Source organism: Poecile atricapillus, chromosome 1 (genome assembly GCF_030490865.1).
Source record: "Poecile atricapillus isolate bPoeAtr1 chromosome 1, bPoeAtr1.hap1, whole genome shotgun sequence".
NCBI lineage: Eukaryota > Metazoa > Chordata > Aves > Passeriformes > Paridae > Poecile > Poecile atricapillus.
The window spans coordinates 137,397,822-137,413,837 of NC_081249.1; the positions used below are offsets into that span (position 1 = coordinate 137,397,822).

General features: G+C 39.5%; 1 long non-coding RNA gene across 1 annotated transcript; it reads right to left on the minus strand.

The window, feature by feature from the left end:
• Positions 1–20: 20 nt before the first annotated feature.
• Positions 21–6,649, minus strand: LOC131574812 (uncharacterized). The gene is made up of 3 exons (XR_009276589.1): positions 6,495–6,649; positions 2,107–2,624; positions 21–1,643 (listed from the first exon to the last, which is right to left on the minus strand). It is a non-coding gene; the product is annotated as an uncharacterized LOC131574812 (long non-coding RNA).
• Between the last annotated feature and the right edge of the window lie 9,367 nt (positions 6,650–16,016).

Here is a 16,016-nt window from a genome sequence, read left to right on the forward strand (position 1 = left end):
ATAATCTCCTATTCCTGAGACCTGCTTTGTGAATGATTATTTAAGTTGTTCAGATCACAGTTCTAACACTCCTAGGGTCTATTTCTGTAGCACACAGAATTCATACACTTCTTAGCTGCTGGATTTTACTGCACTGTAAGACAGCAAAAGATTTGAACCAAGGCTTACTTGAACTAAATCAAAATTTTAATGCTTTTAAAATTTACACAGATTATTTCTAAGTGCCACCTCATTTAGAGCAAATCACAGTAGGTCTTTTCAGTAGAATGTGGATCTTTACTTTCTCAGCATTGACATCTGAGAAACGTGCTGACATTTCCGCTCCTCTGCCGGATGAGGTTTACAATTTAAGTGTGTGTCATGCTGACTACTTTGAAAGGCTTCATTATCAATATCCTTCTTTTTTTTTTCCCTCTCAGAGAAACACATGTAATACAGCAGTGGCTTGGATGGTGATCACCAGACAGTGGCACACAAAGAACCGAATGTATTAGACAGGAGCATCATGTGTGTGTGCTGGGTTTGGCTGGGATAGAGTTAATTGTCTTCATAGCAGCCAACATGGGGCTATGTCTGGATTTGTTCTGGAAACACTGTTGATAACACAGGGACTCGAGCAGCTGTGTGGGGTTTAGTGGCTGGCTGTGGCTGGCTGGCGTTGAGTCACAACACTGGGGGTTGAGCTCTCCCTGTGAAATGCTTTTACAGTGTTAAAGTGCAGGTCACAAGAAGCAAAATGACAGTCTCCCTTCCATACAAATGTGTGAACAGCTAGATAACCTGTGTTGATATGTAGAGAAAAAAAAAATCACATCATTTTTGGGTTTTCTGTTTCCCAGCAGCACAGTTAGCACTATGCCCAATAGCTCACTATACATTATGACCCGGAAAGTGTACAATCAGAGTCACAAAGAAGTAGCTTTTTGTCTGATTTACCTGGAGAGAGCTCAAGACCCTAGAGGTATGGATGTTTTGTATTTCTTTCTCCCCTCATTGTTATTCTGAAGGATATGTACTGAAATGCCCAGCTCATTGCCCACTATCTCTCGGCTATCTCTTGACCCCCCGCTAACCTTGTCCAGACTGGAATGATTGTTCAGCCATTTAACTGTGGGAGATAACATTAGTCCGAGTTCTTGGCCATAACTCCTCAGTTTCCAGGCTAGGGCATGTAGGAAAGATGAACCTATCACAACTGTGGTTTAATGGGTAGAAACAATTAAGTAATTATAAATCAATGAGGTCTGTAACTTCGGTATTATAATAATTACATTTTAAAAGGCACTACTTAGTTACAATTCAGGAATTATTTACAGGCAATAATTAAGGTCAAACTGACTTCCTCCTGTTACACAGAGTATTTGTATGAGCAGCATGTCAAACTATAAATAATTAAAGGCAAACCTAATTGCCTAGTGTACTGAAGTGTGTCATTATCCTAGAGATTATCCTTTTGTGTCTATCACTGGTTATATTTTAAAGATAAAATATGTCTTTTTTTAATAAAAATGCAAATTGTCTTAATATGTTACTTTTTGGTTAGAATGGTATAATTTCCTTCAGGGTTTTTTTTACTCAACCCACAGGAAAGGGAATAAAGTAACAGGAAAAAGAGTATGGCATATTCCACGTATGAAGCAATCCTATGAAGAAAGAATAGATGAGAAAAATTAGTGCAATCATTTTACAGGGTTATTCCCCACAGTATATTTCCCAGTGCTTTGTCTGGTCTAGTTTGCAAAGATGCAAATGATGTTGGTTTTATTGCTTCCCTTAGGGGAGATTATTCCAGTCTAATAACACTCACAGTTAGGAAATTTTACTGATGTTCAAACTGTTTTTCTTTACCTGACTTTACCCCCATTGCTCCTAGTCATAAATTCCCACAGGCAATTCAGGATAGCTCCTCTCCTTCCTGGGTGTTCTGAGCCAAGCACTGCACAAGTATTTCTTTTAATCTTTCACTGAAGTCTATGTACACAATGGATGCTGTGGCCTTGGAGAGCCTCCAAGCTTGAAGGAATCCTCTGGTCACTGCCTTGTGTCCACACAAGTGTCTGCCTGGACACACTTGTGGGCAGAGATGGCTATTCCTGAAATGCTTACCCCAGACAGGGCCCTCGTGGTACCCACTGACCCATCAAGCATCCTCTTGCAAATGGGCTTCTTTTCCAGTTAGAAATCACCTCCAAGGCCGGTAACCTCAAGGGAAGGTGAATCCATAGGATCAGCACAGTCATAAAGGTGGGGAGGGATCCCAGGAGGTCTCTGGTCTGACCTCCATCACAGAGAATGGCAAACTATGAGAGCAGACAATGTTGGAGAAGGTTTGCCCAGATGGGTCTCAAAAGCCCTCAAAACCACACGTTCCCCAGCCTTTCGCAGTGACCTGTGTGGACACTCCATTCTGTCATTGAAATAACTTCTCCTTTGCACACAGCCAGAAACCAATCTTGGTAGTCTCCTAGGATTGATTTTATATTTGAGCAGAAACAGCAGTCAAAAAGTGTCTCAAGAGCTTTGAAAGGTAGAACAGACTTCTCCAGTTTTGGGTCAGCAGGATGTTGTCAAGTTGCCTTCCCTCTTTCTTTCCAGTCCACTGACAATTTGCTTAAATGTTAAACCTGGGGAGAAAAAAAAAAAAAAAAAAAAAAAAAAAAGCCTTTGCAGTAACATTTTAACAAAGCATACTTAAAATGCTTGTGTTAAAACACTTTAAATTTAGTCTTATAATTATGAAAGTAATTTCATAAAATGTTGATAAGTTTCTAATAAAATACTTCAAATTACATGACCGTGGTTGTCACACCGTGAAGTCTTTCTGAATCATTTGTATGGACAGTGGAATTTCCTATAGGGAATACCCTTCTTTCCTGTCATGATATCGATATCAGGTGCTCTTGGTGACATCTCTTAAGGGGATTTGCTTTCAGAGCCTGGTGTACGACGGACTCTGTCACCAAACTGCTATTCCTGCTCAGTGCTCCTCTGTTTTCTCCACATTCCTACTGCTGAACAGGAACTGAGCCTTTTCCTGCTCCATCTCACTAGTGCAAACCTCCTCTTTTTAATCTCCATTGGCACTGGATAATTAAGTCACTTACTGGTTTCCTTCCCTGAAATATATCGCTGCATCTCAGAGCTCTGGCAGACTTGATTATCACCTGGGAATTGTGCTGCCCCCCGATGGATGTGTCACTGATAAACGGATAATACCAATCCTTTTTGCAACAGCAAGTGTAGTGCACATTTATTTGAATTTTTTTTTAAATAAAAAAAGCTAGCTCTAGCTCTTGCAGTCTTTTGAAGACCCCTGCCTCTTCTTGCTCTCCTCTATGTCACTTTGAGATGCCATATTTATTGAAATGGCATTATCAGTTCCATAGGCTCAGTATTCCATCTAAAGTCATACAGACACTGAGAACAGATATTTCATGTTTCTGTCAGGCTGTGCTCTGCTTCACACATCCAAGGGTGATGTCAGTCTCTCATTTTTTGGTTGTGGCAGCATAATCTTTACTCAAGTGTGGCCTGGGTTTTGGTACATGGTCTGTCTCCATGTATTCAAAATTATTTTTAAAGCGTCATTTCCAGTTCTCTTTTTGTTGAGTTGAACACATCTGTGTAAGTGTAGCATCTTCCACTTGACCCTTTTTCAAGTTCTAGTCTGTTTTTCTTCCAGTTTCTTGAATTTTCTTATTGTTTACTGCAGCAGTCAGCACTATTTTCTGAGGCTCTTCTCCATATTTTATTCATAGTTAAGGTTTTTGTAAAATATAGTTGTAGTACCCCCAGATACCGACAGGATAATTTGACTAAAATATAAAAGGCACAGTATTTTAGTGTGGAAAATAGGCATTAGTTTAGGAACAGATATATCTGTAAAGGGAACAAAATAGAATGCCTGCTTTATAAATTATTGCAAGGGAAAAATGATATATCTTTATGATAAAAAGTTTCCAAAACTCAAGGATGACGCATTTCATACAAAGGCTGCCTAGGAAACTGTTTCAAAAATAACAAAATGAAAGAGTTATGTTCTAAGGCAATATGTTTATTTTTCATTTAACAAAATATTGGGTTGACAATAAGATTCTTTGGTGGAGATGTACAGATACACACAGAATCCAGAATAATAACTTAGGGATACTGGAATAGCCTTTAGCAAAAATATTTCAAAGGGGACAGGATTTTCAAAAACTTGGCTTTGTCTTAAGAACCAAATCAACTCACCATGTTCTTAAAGACTTGTGGCACACATGGCTTTGAGCACTTCTGAAAATTTGCCTATGGAGGTGGATCCTGAGCACTTGAAGAAATTATCCTTGAGCTCTTTGGAAAATCTGGCTACATTATAGACAAATGCCTGCTCTATGATCTCTTGCCCTTTGATATACCAAAGCTTCTCATTGCTATTTGATGAAATGCTTGCTGACAGATATTTATTAGTTTTTAGCTGACTTAAAAAAAAATAAGGGAGGAGGGGAATCCTGGATTTTGTAGAGATGTGGCTAAACTATAGAGGGAAAATAAAACAACCATCCAAGCAATCAATGACATTTCTCAGTCTCTTGATGTGACCTGGAGTGTATGGTCCAGATGATGGCCTGGAGAGACTTTTCTTGCACTCCAATCTTTAGTTGCATCAAGGTTTCAAAGTTTTATTAATGTTACTGAGAAACGTTTGCATAGCCTTTTGCGCCAGCAAAGGGGAAGAAAATACAGCAAAATGTAGTGCTGATGCAGAAAATGGTTAGACAGTTTGGAAAGTATTTTAGAGGTAAGTGCCATAACCAATCCCACTGCAGAATAAGTTTTTTTCTGATAAAAGAAACAATAAGAGCATGTGTAGTGGGATGTATCCAATATTTCACAAAAAGCAGATTTTAAGTATCACCTACAGTGGCTGTATTAATCTAATTTGGTGTATCAGGCATTTATTAAGGTTTCTGGATTACATTTGTGTTTTTCAGATATATATTTTGACACAACACATCATGCCTATTTTCCATCCTGACGGCGCAAATGTTAACCTGGGCATTCTTTTCCAGCCTCCCACCCTCTGAAGAGCATCTAAAGTGATTGTACAAAATACACATTCCTTTGTATTTAATGACAATTAAAATCTTGTGGTTTCCCTGCATATCTGAACATATACCAGACAAAATGTAATCCAGTGCAAATTCAGATTGGATCAGTAGGGATATCCTGGCTGGCCTGGAAGTCTCCTAGGTGAAGCTGTAAGGCTACCTCCTGTTACATAAGAAGAGGCTGATTCATGCCAGACTATCTGGAAGAACGCAGCTGAATTCTTTTTCATCCATGCATATTGAAATGGGCCATTTTTTTGAACATGTGCCTCTGTTGCTGTACCCACAGATGCGAAATTTACAGGAGTAGTAATTATTTACAGGACTAGGTGGTTAACTTGCTCTTGTTTCAACTGCCAGTGCTATCCTGACTAATCAGTATTTAATTCTGCATTCCACCTCTCTATTGACCTTTGAAAATACTTTTTGCTATCTAGCAGATAATAGTACATAGTAGGAATTATTTTAGATCTTATGTGGTTGATTAATTCTCTGCTTTTCAACATGGTGAGAAGGGTAGACTTCTTCAATGCATTTCTCAAATTGATATTAAAGTAGTTTCTGAGCAATAGCTGTGTCAGAATTGTGCCATGGGTGCAGTGATCCAAGCTACATGCTAGAAAACATAATTAATTCTTTGTTTTTAGAAGTTATGTATTTGCTTATTCCCCATAGCCACTTTTCAAAGATTATCCAAGAGATGCTTAACTATAGCAGCAAGGTAAAGATATGATTGCATAAGAGATATGGTTTAGGATGACTTTTAATCTGTACAGAATCTTCTCACTAAATAATGAATGATATGTAGCTGATGGAAGAGATACAGGAGAGAAAGAGCAGCTGGTGTTTTGACTGATTCCATGATATTGTAATTATGTTTCTTAAATCTGTGCCAGGTGCTTTAACAATTCTAGCTAGGATTTATTTTATGTGGATGTAAATAAATAGAGATTGTGGTTAATTTTCCTGTTTCCTGAAATACGACTTTATAGGTGTCAGTGAAAACAATGTGATTGAGGCCTAGAAAAAATAGGAGACTTAATTATTGGAACTGTGCGGCAAAAGTAATGGGGTGCTTGAGAGGTTGACTGGGTAGCAAGGGGTGATTTAGAGATGATTTAGCAGGTTATTTTAGTCCATCAAAGGGTCAGTATTTGTCTTAGTAAGCACGTGAAAGCTAGGAAGTGACCAAACTTCGGGCATGAGCCCAGGGTGCAGAAAATGACTGGAGTTAGCATGGGTGCATATTGTATGGGTAAGTCATTAATCAATTGAAAAATGCCTTGCAGATTGATGACAGAAACTAAGCAGCAGGGAATACAGGGGGGAGAAATCAAAACAAACAGATTAGATGTAATTAAAGAGCAAGGGAGAAGAGATTTGCATACAAATTTTTTGACTCACCTGCTTGAAAGTTTGACCAGCATCATGCTTCATTATTTACTGAGCTACACCAGTACAGGGAACTGGAGCAACAAATCTGGTCTGGATTTAAGTATGTGGTTAAGGGTGACTGGCTGAGTGAAAGCTCCTGACTGGCAGCAGAGAGTGGCTCCTGCCAGGGATGAGGAGCTAATGAATGCACAGCCAAACCTCGAGCAGCCCCCAGGGACCCCGGGCAGCCAGTGTGAGTGGGGCACAGAGGGCAAGAAAGGATTTGCAGCTGACAATAGCACACACGTCAGTTTTAGGAGACCTTAAGTATTATATTCTTAAGGGTTTAACTTGACTTAAATTTAGGTATTTATTTTAATGCAACATAAGTCAGATAACATTGGGAATAAAATGTTCTTACTTACTCCCAAATAACTGTATTTAACACTGGTTGCCTGCACTGAAAGCATAGAAGTAAATGGGAAAGAAACAATCTTGTTCAACCCACTATGGGAAAGGCTGGAGATTTTTGTGTAATGCGGTCATACTTTCTATTTCACAAAATGGTTTTTTGGGGTTTTTTTTTGTTTAAAATATCCTCTAAAGCCATATGAGATTATAACAAATCTCATAATATTCCATTTAAGTCTCTATGACAATGGCTATTGTGCAATTTGCATTTCAACATACAGTTATGCTCTCTGGACTTGAGCCTTACTGGAACACGATCAACCTCAGGATAAACAACAAAGAGAGGATATAATTATATGTACTCACAGGAGATGAAAATTAAAACTGTTTTCCAGTTTATAGATGTCAAATGGGCTTGAGTCAATTAGAAAAATCAGCTTTCACCATATATTATAGCAGTTAATTAATTTTAAAGTGAGGGATGGTCACCTAGTGCAACTTCTTAAGCAGTTGTGCTTCTTTCAGTGATAAGCAAAAGTATTAAATCTTTTCCCCGCTGCAGTTGCCTGGCAGTGGAAACCAGTCCTTGCCAAATCCATAAAGCCTTATGCCTTATCCTTCTCTAAATCCCTTCACTAAACCTTTTTCTGCCGGGATGCTCATGAACCACTCCCATCAGTTAGGCAAGTAGTGAGCTGTAGTGAAGTCTGTTTGCTTTACAACTGTAAAGCAGCCTTTCCAATCCACTCCCACCCTGTTCATCCCTTTCATCCACTGCTTTTATCCTGTCCGATAAGAACCCTGTTAGATCTGTGATGCAGGAACTCTTTCTTATTATTGTTTGCAAAATACCTAATTAAATGGAATCCTTTCATTTGGGATTTCTAGGTGCAACTATAATATAAACAGTAAATAATAACTTTGAGAGATTATCATTATCTCTAACCCAAAAGTCTCAAAATAAAACTTCATTAGTAGGTGATGTGCAGTGCACTGGGGTGCCACAACAGAATCTCAGCACCAGACAAATCCTGCCCACTAGCATAGAAGAATGTCAATAGATTTGTGGAACTGTGCACGTGCACAGCTTGCTCTAAAAACACCATGCAGACTAGGAACTAAGAACAAAAAGCATTTCCATTGTAAGATATTTTGTAGTACACAGCAAAACACTCTGTACATACTTAGGTGTGTTTTATTGGTTTTCTGGTTGACCACCTGTGCATGAAGAGCCTCCACATTGATGGAGCTTAGGAATAAAGTGTAACCTGAGATTCTTCACACTGGGACCGTAATAGCATATCTTGTCCTGCTGTAAAGAGTGTTTCATCACAGAAGTTAAACCTTACAGGAGAGGTTACAGGTGAAAGTGCTGGGTCATTTCTGTGTGACTGGGCTTTTAGCATGTCAACATGGCTGCGATATTGATAATTAAGTCAAAACTGGCAATGGAAATGAATACCCAGGGCATCACTAAGCCAGGAGGAGAACACTATGTCTTTTGAAAAGTCTGTGTAACTGGTCATACCTGTTCTAAAATGAGTACATTCTTTGAAAAGCATTAAAGGAAATTGACCTTACCTTAGTGCCTAATCATAATAAATGACAGACTGAGTTAATTATTACTTGGCAATTCTTTATTTAAACTTTGTACTAAGATTCATTTGCAGTATATTCTTTCATGCAGAACATAAAAGATGTAATTGTGTGCAGAGTGGGAGTGGTGTTTCCCTAGGTCAAGTAAGGAATGATTCCTTTATATATTTGCTCTGCACAAAAAAACACATGCATGCTGTACATGAGTATCCTAGCTTATGGGACTGCTTCTAGTAATTGTTTGTACAAATTGAGGACAGTCACTTTCCTAATGTTTGGGTGTCATTTTTCTTCTTAGACTGGTAGAAGGGAGCAAGATACTGTTGTGCTTGCACAGTGCAGCAGAAACTAGGAAGAACCTAGTAAAACCTTCAAAACTCAGTCTTCATCCTTCCCCACTCCATATATCAGTATTTTTAAATTAGCTGGCTGATTGCTCCATCTCATAGTCTTGTAGGACCTGGTAAAGGGTCAGGGCCCAGACTTTGCTCCCAGGCTGTTGATTAGCTGTCCCCAGGGATAAAACAAAGTAATTTTTGCTGAACCTTTATACTCAGTGAAGGTGGCCTTCTGCCTTAAGAAACCTGTTATAGCCACTGTCTCACTGGATCCCTTTTCTGACCCAAAACATATGTGTAGCTTCTGTATGTGTCCCACATGTGTAGTTGTTGCATCAAGAAATTTTTGTGAATTAACAGAGGTATAGGACATGTGGAATGAGATGAAGCAAATAAAAGCAGAAGTCATGTTGGAAAGCATTAATATAATTTTTTGAAAATAATGCAGCATCATGATAAAGGGGGAATACTAGAAAATACTCTAGGGTTTCTTTTCTTCTGCAAAGCAGGATTCTTTTCATTTAATCATGCTCTTGTCTTCTCCCCAGCTCTCCCTCCCTCCAAATACCAAACTTCATCTCCCTCCCCCACCCCCAAAAAAATAAAAACCAAAACACAACCCTGTAAAAACTCCTGAACCTGACTTCCCTGGAAAACCATCAGGTTTCTATCAAAATCAATAGGATCCTTTTGAGACAGATAACTCAATGCCAGACTTGTAAATAATTTCAGTCAGGCATGGAAGATTTCTCCCAGCACACTGTTCCTCAAAACTCCTGCCTTTTCTCCCCTCTTTGAGTGCTCTTCCTACAGCTCAAGTCGTATTTTGAGCTCAAAACCCTCGGCTATTCCCTACCTTGGGAGCTGGTGGCAAGCTGGTAGCATCTCCCTGTGCTTGTTCTCGGCACAGCATGGAGCTTTCCATGCATGAGGAAGGGTGAATGGGCTGAGTCACCATCAACACCAAGGTCAAGAATGAAAGTCAAACCCAATCACTTCAGTCATGGCTGGCTGGTGTTTGTTAGTAGTATCTGGGCCGGTACAGGAATTAGAATACATCAACAAAAGCCTAGACTCCATTCAACTTCAGAAGTTTCCATAGAGAGGAAAAAGGAAGAAAAGTAATTGCCTTTGCTCCAGGGGATGAGGAGCGATGTGTTAGCTGCGCTATATACACAGAAATAAGCTGTGAAAGTCATCTCTGGACATTCTGTGGGAGACTGGAACCACAAGGCTGCTAACAGACACTTTAATTAGCACTGAAGTTAGTCCCTCAGGGCAACTTCCTTTAGTAGCCCTTCTCTGCAAGTGCTTTGGGTTCACCTACTCAGCTCTCTGGGAGTCAGCACTCTGGAGCTCTCAGAAGGGTCCAAGATGCATGGCTATATCACAGAGGAATGCAACCAATTACAGAGGAAGGAAGATTGTTTTTCCTGCGTGGGGAAAATGGATGGTGTGCCACAGAGTGCTCATTGTTTCATCACAGAGCCACTGTATTTTCTGTTATCAAATAGTTTTGTAAAGTAAATGTTTTTCTAAGCTCTGCTATTTTTCTGCCCTTTAGATACTCTTGTTCTAAGTTCTTTACCCTATATTTTTCCTAGTGTTTTCTTCATGTGTGTTTCTTAACATCCCCTTGGCATCTAAAGTCTTTGTCCTGTTTGACTTTTTCAATAGGCTTCCTTTTTCCTTCTTTCTTTTGTTCCTTTATTGTCTTCCATATTCCTCTCTCTTTCCCCCAGTATTATATTTATTTATTAACTGCACTTAAGCAGCCTCAGTTGACCACAACTGACCTTCTACCATGAGGGCGTATTATACTGGTCACAATCTACAAAGCATAGCAGAAAGGAATTTTATCCTCTTTTCACAGATAAAGAAAATGTGGCTCTGGCCAGTCAGTGTCTTGACCTAACCCATGAAAGGAAGCCAGATGCTTTTGGGGTTTAGATCTTTAGGATATGCTGGAATAGAATGGAATAGAATATTTCAGTTGGAAGAGACCTACAATGATCATTGCTGCCTAACTGCTTTCAGGGATGACCAGAAGTTAAAACCTTTTATTAGGGATAGTGCCTATACTATTAGGGAAAGTCCCAAATGCCTCTGGAATACTGACAGGTTTGGGACACTGACCAGCTCTTTAGAAAGCCTGTTTCAGTATTTGGCCACCCTCTCATTAAAGAAATGCTTTGCAATGTCAAGTAAGGGTTTATCTCCCCTGACACTGCTTTGAACCTGTCCCATCTGTCCAATCACTCAGTACCAAAGAGAACAGATCAGCACCTGCCTCTCCACTTCTCCTTCTTCCTTCTCTCTCCACTAGACAAAGCCAATGACTTAACCTCCTTGCTATAGGACATTGTTTCCAGCCCTTTCATCAGCTTTTTTACCCTTCTCTGGATACATTCAAGTACTTTCACATCCTTCTTAAATTGTGCGGCCCAGAACTGCCCACAGTGAGCAAAGTGAGGCTGAACCAAAGCCGAATATAGTGGGTTGGTCACTACTTTTGATCATCTGGGGATGCTTTTTGATGCACCCCAGGATGGAATTTGATCTCTGGGCTGTCAGGGCACACTGCAGACTTCTGCTGAGCTGCTTCCAACCAGCATCTCCAGATCCCTGCTGCTTCCCAGCCACTCCTCTCCCAATTTATACTTGTACTCAGTGTTCCTCCTTCTCAGGTACAGAATCCAGCATTTGTTCGTGATAAATCCCATCCCATTAATGGTAGCCTAATGCTCCAATCTATCCAGATCTCTCTGCAAGGTCTCTTGTCATTCAAGCCAGTCAACAGCATCTCCCAGTTTGGTGGTGTCAGCAAACCTGCTAACGATGCCCTCAACTCCTGCATCCAGACAATTGATACTGATAAATATTGATACATTGATAAATATGGAGCAAGACTGGTCCTAGAGCTGATCCCTGAGGAATGCTGCCGGTGAATTGTTGCCAGGCAGATGAAGCCCCACTCACTACAACTCTGTGGGCCCTGCCCTTCAGCCAGATCTTGTCCCAGCACACTGTGTACCTACTCACCCCACAGCTGGACAACTTGTCCAGAAGGATACTGCAAGGGACAGTATCAAAAGCCTTAGGAAAATCCAGAAAGCCCAGGTTGTTTATGCCACTGATATAAGGCTATAAGTCCTTCTTATCCTTTTTTTTTTTTTTTTTTTTTTTTTTCCAAACCACACCCTCTATGTACACTTTCATTTCTGTTTTGTACTTTTCCAGAGCAAACAGTACTAACCCCTGGCCACTTTGCTGAGTGGATACCTTTCCACCCATTCAGTAGGAATGATCTCAGGTTACAGGATGTTTCATCCAACACAGAACACCTGTATTGCATAACTCAAGCAAGTTGAACAGTACACCCATCTTGAAATAACACTAGACACACAAGTTAATTGCATAGTTGCTGTGGAAAAAAAAAAACTCCACTGAAATTAATTATTTGGTGGTAACTATTGTGACTCTATCAGCAATGGCAGTAACTTGCATGTTTAACTTAAGATAACATGTTCAGTGCTTGCTGTTATCCAGTAATCATGTTACTGACTGGTATTTAAACATTTTTAAATGACATTTTGGAAGAACACTTGCACAAAAAATCCTGAGGTAACACAGCAAGAAAATATTATTCCCACTACCCCTCTAAACATTACTGACAACTCTTATAACTTATTTTAAAAAAATGGAAAAAAAATAGAGTACCCTTGTTTAATTTTACCCATGTACTGCTGTAGGGCAATGGATAAAGATGCACAACTGGGGGAAAAGGAAGAAGAAAAGAGGTACTTGATTGTATAAATGAAGATCAAACAGTCTTTTTGGTCTTGTTGTCCTCTTATGTGGCAAACGATTTGGTTGAGGACAGGTTTTTTGAGTTACATGGTGACATTTATGCACTGTCTCATTTACAAAGCAAAAGGACTATGGTCCTTTTACTCTGGGCGGTGTTAACTCTCCAAACCTCAACTTCTAGTTCTGAGAGCAAGATAGAATCAGCTTAATTTATGAATTGAAATGAAAAGGAAACATCCAATAGATCTAATAGTTAGATTTGAACTTTCCAACATGGAAATTAATATTTGGCTGATAAGAGAGAAAATTTGATCTTTAGGCTTTCTAAAAATTGAAAAAAGAACCTTTTTTTTTTGCCAGTTCTCTCAATGGAAGTTCTGAATGAATCGGTTTTGTCAGTGGATTTTAGCATTTATGGTTGCATGTTAACAGAAAGAACCACATTCAGTCTACATAAGGGTCACCATCAAAGTAAGGTAGGGTATGAATAAGAGGTTGTTTTTTCAAATCCTGAATGTATGCTTATATTCAAAGCAAAAAACTTACTTGTATTAATGCTGTTACATGGGTAACAAACTCCTTTCCTTTCATAACACACAAAGGGTCTTTTTCTGCTTTTATTTCAGGTGAACTAAATCCCTTTTTAGTCAGAGCAATGCAGCATTTAACACTGTAGAATTACCACATTCACAAAGGCGCCATGTATCTGTGTTACTGCATTATCTTGAAAGTGCATTTAACCATTTTTATACATGTCAGCAGTCAAATTGGGCCTGATATATTTTTTCCTGGGTGTCTGGATTCAGTGTCTTTAGTGCTAATGTAATACAGAGGTCTTGCAGGAATAGTATCTACTAGAAGTTCACAGCAGCTGTTTTTCTGTCTGTATTTTGTTAAGATGCTTCATTATTAATGGAAATTCTAAGGGAGTTGTTATCCCATATTAACACATAACAAGAGATTTCAATCTATTATTGAGTCATAATAGCTACTGGCATGGTGTTTTTTTGAGCAGTAACTGGTTGGAGAGCAATTTCTGGACATGTTCCTGCAGCAACACCCACTCTTCTAGGGAAAAGGATTATCAATGCAAATTACAGGGGTGTGTTTATTAAAGGTTACTAATTTGAAAAATGAAAAATTTGCTGAGATGAATGATTGGACCAAAGGAAGATTATAAGAAACATGGAAAGCAAAAGAGATTTTTCTTAAAAGGGTGGCCTGGAATCTGTAATTGCTCATTTCTTTAGATTTGTTCCAAAGTGTGTATTCAAACCTCCATTTCAAGATCAAGGACTTTTCTCAAGCTTCTTAGGTATTTGTATTAGAGATAACTAATCCATAAGTTCTTTTTCCATGTCATCTAAATTTCTTCTGGAATTGTGTACAATAATCAAAAGCCTTGAATAACCAAGCATGTACATCAAACCTAAACCCTTTCAGGAACCAAAATCTTGGTATGTCTTTGGAGGGTGTGAGCACATCCGGCTCAGGCTCTGAATGAAATGTTTTTCGTAACTAACACAGAAAAGAAGCTTTTACAGTTCCATTTTATATAAATGGCACTCATTCAAAAACCTCCAGTACAGAGTACACTGTGATTCCTTCTGCTGCTGGGGGGGTCTTCATTTCTGCATCTCCCATGACAAAAGCTTTGCTGAGTGATAGTACTTTAGCTTCCCTCTGCTAACTCATCTTCCTGCAGCTCAAGCTAAAAAAACCCAAAGCACAAGTAGGACAGAGATTCAAGCATCTATCTATAAACTAAACACAGGACAGAATTCAAGACTCCCCTGTCCCATGTAAATGACCTATTGGTTGCTTGAGGTTTCATAGGTACCCACTGCTATCTTTTTCTGAGCCAGTGAATAATTTCACAGCATTTTCAGCCAAAAGGACTGAGAGTACTCCCATCAAATTTAGAATAGCTACAGTTTCAGCTCTAATGTTGAGATGGGAGAAAGTTGGTTATACCTCCACATTACAAAAGGGTACCAGGTTTTCATAATTCTGAATAACTGCCTTGGAGACAACTTGATGGAACTGGTACTTCCTTCTCCTCAGGAAAAAAAAAATAAAAATCCCTGGTTACATTTTATTCAAAGACAGTGCTTAGTCATCCACCTTTAGGAATGGATTCTAGGTTGAGATTTCTCAGAGGAGGAGGCTGATATTCTGCTCTGTTCAGTCTAACACCCAGATATGGCTCAAGATTAAAGAATTACTGTTGCTCACGTTGTGTGCTACTGCTTCCTTATTTTACTTCATATGCAGCTTGCATTTTAAAAATGTAAATTTTCTTCTTCCTTTGAATACAAAATTTTTACAAGGCAGTTCATTACCGGTATCAGAAACCTACCTCCTTTTTTTGTTTTGGATAGCACTTTCAAGCTATAAATGCTTGAAAGAGAAGAACAAAAGGAAGAACAAAACATTTACAGAGCCTAGGTAAATCACAGAAGTGTCAAACACCTGGTATTACTTCTCTGAACAGGAATTGATTTGTACCCAGCTTGGAAATCACACCTTTTTCTTTGTGCTGGTTTTGGCCGGGATAAAGTTAATTTTCTTCATGGTCCTTGGTATGGGCCTGTGTTTTGGATTTGTGCTGGAAACATGGTTGATAATAAAGGGATGTTTTCTGTTATTGCCCAGCACTGTTACACAGAACTGAGGCCTCCTTGCCCCACCCCACCCCTGAGAAGGCTGGGGGTGCACAAGGAGCTGGCAGGGGACACAGCCTGGACAGCTGACCCCAGATGACTGAAAACATGTCCCACGCCACATGGGGTCATGTTCAGCATCTAAATCTGGTGAAAGAAGGAAGACGAGGGATATGTCCAGAGGGACGGCATTTTTCTTCTTAAGTCACTGTTCTGTGTGATGGAGTCCTGCTTTTCTGGGGACAGCTCAACACTGCCTATGGGAAGTGGTGAATTAATTCCTTGGTTTGCTTTGCTTGTGCATGTGGCTTTTGCTTCACCTATTGGACTGTCCTTATCTGAATGCTTGGATTTTATTTTTTTTCCCCTCCTGATTCTCTTCCTCAGCTCACCATGGAAGAGTAAGCAAGTGGCTGTGTGGGGCTTAGTCTGCGATTAAACCACAACAGAACTCTGAGCTCCTCTAAGAAGTCAAGCATGGAAGTTAGAGTTTGAAGAAGGATGTTGTGATTTTATACTGCTCTTGTGCCCTTGAAACTGAATTGACTAAATATTTTAGGTAATCCCAAGAGCCTGCTTGGGTTATAGAAGCTAATTCCCAAGGATATCTGCAAATCCTGAGGAAGTGTTTTATCTCCTGCTCCTGAAATCACTCCCTGTGCTCAGCCCCTCAAGGAGCAAGTACAAGAGCTCTGCAAGGAAGTCTTCAGGTGCTTACATTATTCTTTATCCTG